Raw genomic sequence first — 4466 nt, 5'->3', positions numbered from 1 at the left:
TCCACCAAAAACCTCCCTCCGCCCCCCCCCCCCCCATTCCCTCCTTTCTCCCTCCCTGGGAAAGTACAAAATAATTTTGAAGGCTTTGGCACACACAAAAAATGCACACCATCTCCCCTGGTAAACTAGGTTTTAATTCACTAAGTCATGTAAACGGATAATGCTGCGTTCATAATTCTGGACAACATCTTCAGGCTGTGCAATGCTTTAATTTTTATTGTTGTTGTTGTTGTTGGTAGGGGAGCCTGACCTCTATGTCTGTGTGCTGTCCCTGAGCTGTTCATCTCAAGGCTAGTGCACTACTACTACAGACACAGTGCCACTTCCATTTTTTTCTGCTTATGTGGTGCTGAGGAATTGAAGCCAGGACCTCATGCATGCAAGACAAACATTCTATCACTGAGTCTCCTTCCAGCCCTAATGGTTTAATTCTTTAAAATTTCTTCTTGTCAGTCATGGGGCTTGAACTCAGGGTCTGGGTATTAACATATCCCTGAATTCTTGAGCTCAAGGGGAGCCCTCTCCCAATTGAGCCACAGGGCCACTTCCTATTTGGAGATAAGTGACTCATAGACTTTCCTGCCAGGGTTTTCTTTGAACAGGTGAATTTTTAAATTATATTTTTTCTAGGTGTTTATTGGTACATTACAGTTTTCTGTAAACCTTTGTCTTCAAGTAACCCAACAGCATTAAATATTACATTTCAGAGTTATCCTTTAGCATATCCATTTTGAAATTATCTTAAGGTGAAATTCTAATTCTTTGTAGTAACAACCCAGTAAAGTCCAAATGGGAAATATGCTAATTTCAGCAGCCTTACCTCTCATTCCTCTTTTTTTCTCTACAGTATCTTTTCTTGTTTTGGAACAAGTGTCATGGACTGTACAACCATTCAAAAGGAAACTTATTCCATTAATTTAATAGAAAAGGAATCCATCCTGCCTGTATCTCAAGGCAACTTTGAGTATAATATCAATCTAATAATTCATGTCAGTGGATTTTCAGTCATTTCGATAATTTTTTGTTTAACCACTCATTAAAGAGGTTCCAAAAAGCAAGAATCAAAAATCATGTTCTGCTTTCTAAGAATGTTTAAAAAGCTAGTAATTCAACAAGACACATTCTATTCTTCCAAGAGTCTATGGTGAAGAATTTCTCTTTTATCATAGCCCTTACCACTGAACCCTTCCCTTCGAACTTGTAGCTTTGTTCAGTTTTCTTGTACCAGCTTTCGTTTTGGTATTAGCCTCAGTAATCTCCTTGTAGTATTTGACAATGAAATTCCATTTATTTTTAGAGAGCTCAATTCATATTGCCAAAGGCAGAGTAATGAGCATATAATAAAGCATAAACTATTGAATATCATTAACATGATCATATGCAACTGTTTCATAAATTAATATAAGTACTACATAAATGTGCATCTTCATATACTTTTTAAAATGCAAACTAGTTACATATCTATATCATAAATTAGTTAAGATCACTGGCACAGGAGACTAAGCTAAACTTTTATATCATCCCCAATATTTTTGTCAAATTTTCTTTTCTCATTAACTTTCACTTTAGGGCCTTCTTTTCTTAGCAAAAAGTTATAAGTTGATATACTTGGATTTTAGTCTCCTTTGAGTAACCTCTTTTCTTTCCACCACTAGTTAGTCCCTCATGAAAATACCTGAGGAATAACATCCCATTTTGCGTGCAAGATGAGTACCCAAGTCGACTATCTGTGCCTACTCTTGCCTTGCTTTGTTTAGGAATGTGGTGGCAGAGACAGGGTTGTCAGGGATCAGGTGGCTGGAACCATAGTGTTAAGAATTATGGGTAGCAAAATGAGTAGCATAGAAAGGGAGTACCAGGGAAAGGGTAATTGTGACTGTAATTGCTGAGTTGTAGTGGCAGGAAATTGGGTAGCAGCAACAGCTTTGCAGGGGTTGGGGTAGCTAATACAGGCATCCAGAAAAATTTAGCAGGGACAAACAAGCATAGAGAAAGTGAAAGATAAAAGTTGTGAGACATTGTGGGAATTCTTTGTCTACCCATGCTAAAAACATGGAGGAGTGCTATTTTAAAATAAAACTACAAAACAAAATTTAAGGTCTTGGTGCAAAAAAATCTGTCCAGGAGTTATTACATTAAACAGAGAATTCAAAATGGTTTTTCTTCATGAATACAGAGATCAAAGATATTATCATAGTTATTTCAAAATGCAAATTAAAAGGGAAAATCAGTCAGGAGGTAAAATTTATATTGAATGTTAATATTTAAGAGGAAAAGAAGATCCTAGGTGGCAGATTAAAGGCAAAGCAATATCAGAGCACTATATGTTCAATAATAATTAAGAAACTTTAATTGAAAAATTGAGCTGGAATGTACACATCAGGCAAAGGCAAGCCTACCTCCAACAAAGAAACACCATAATGTATATCTCAGAAAAAGTAACCAAGTTCCTTATCCTTGATTTCAATGATAAATATTACTCGCCTTACACACACACACACACACACACACACACACACACACACACACACACACACACAAATATATGCAACAGCTAAATCTACTCACATCAGTTCAACGTGAATCAAAGATCTTCCTGTAATATCTGAAACTCTCAAAGTTTCAAGTCTTACTCTGAAAACATTACAGGACGGAATAGGAGAAACCCAACTTCTCCTTGGCACAGGCCAAAATTTTCTTAATAGAGACCCAGAAATAAAAAAAAAAAATCAAAGACTAATGGGACAAATGGGATTGCATGAAATAGCAGAGCTTCTTCATGGCAAAGGACATAGCTTGCAAAATTACTAGAAAGCCGACGGATTGGGAGAAGATCTGCACTAGCCATACAATGGACAAATCTAAAATATACCTGCAACTCATATCTAAAATATCTAAATATATCTAAAATATACCTAAAATATACCTGAACCTCAAAAAATTAAATCCTCCAACAACAAATCTTCCAAGAAACAAATGCCCAATTAATAAGTGGGCTAAAGACTTAAAGAGAAACTTCTCTGAAGAGGAAAGAAGGATGGCCAATAAACACATGAAGAAATGCTCAACCTCTGTAGCCATAAAAGATTTGCAAATAAAAACATTGAGGTACCACCTCACACCAGTTAGAATGGCTATAATCAAGAACTCTAATAACACCAGATGCTGGAGGGGATGTAGACAGAAGGGAACCTTACTACATTTTTGGTGGGAGTGTAAACTTGTTCAACCACTGTGGAAAGCAGTATGGAGGTTCCTCAAAAGACTCCACATAGAGCTCCCCTATGACCTAGCAATCCCACTTTGGGGGATTAACCCACATGATCACAGACAAGACCATAGTAAAGCTACCAGCACACCTGTTTATTGCAGAATTATTTACCATAGCTATGATATGGAACCAACCCAGATGCCCCTCAGTAGATGAATGGATCAAGAAAATGTGGTATATATACACAATGGAATTCTATGTCTCCATCAGAAAGAATGACATTGCCCATTTATTAGGAAATGGAAAGACTTGGAAAAAATTATATTAAGTGAAGTATGCCAGACCCAACGAAACGTAGGTCCCACGGCCTCCCTTATTTGCAATAACTAGTACATGTCTAAGTCTAGCAGAAAAGGTCAAATGAAGTTGATGTTAGTTGAATGAACCCCAAGATAAGTTTTTTTTCTTTCATGCAGTTGTTTCTAACATATTTATAAGATGATTTCTATTTTGCTTTGTATGTCCCTCCCCCATGGTATAACCCCTGCTTTCACTGTATTTGATGTTTGTATAATTTGTGGAGAGGAAAGGCAAAAACAAATCGTTTAACTAGGAATACAGGTGGACCCATTGCATCATTGATATGTACAAATCATTATGTCGAAAAATGAACTTTACAACTTTGGTGGGGGGAGGAGGGGTTTAGCCATCTACATTCCAGTTTATCTATTGGTGTAGAAACAATACGTAATACAAAGCAATACAAACCAGTTCTTACTATAAATAATTTTTCTCTGAACATCTTAAAAATAAATTCTGAGAACATGAAATAAAAAATCTCTAAGTTTAAAACAGTCTTCTAGACAAGTTAAAGAATTACTGAGAAGATGTATTTTAAGAATAATTTCAGAGAGCTTGAACTCAGGGCCTGGGTTCTGACTCTGAGATTTATTACTCAAGATTAGTGTTGCCACTTTGAGCCACAGTGCCACTTCCAATTTTCTCATGGTTAATTGAACAAAAAAGTCTCACCAATTTTCCTCTCCAGACTGCTTTATACTAGGATCTAGAGGTCTCAGATCGCTGAGTAACTAAGATCATAGCCATGACCCCTGGCACCTGACTAGAATAATTGCTTACCTGAGACAGAGACCAGTTAGTATTAAATGTCAATCATGTTTAACTTTGTAAAATTAAGTTAACTGAAATGCTTCCACTAGAAATAAGGAATCAAATGTGTAGGTGGGTTAAAAAG

Source organism: Dipodomys spectabilis, unplaced genomic scaffold (genome assembly GCF_019054845.1).
Source record: "Dipodomys spectabilis isolate Male_0828 unplaced genomic scaffold, ASM1905484v1 ptg000064l, whole genome shotgun sequence".
NCBI lineage: Eukaryota > Metazoa > Chordata > Mammalia > Rodentia > Heteromyidae > Dipodomys > Dipodomys spectabilis.
Note: the sequence above shows the minus strand (reverse complement) of the source record.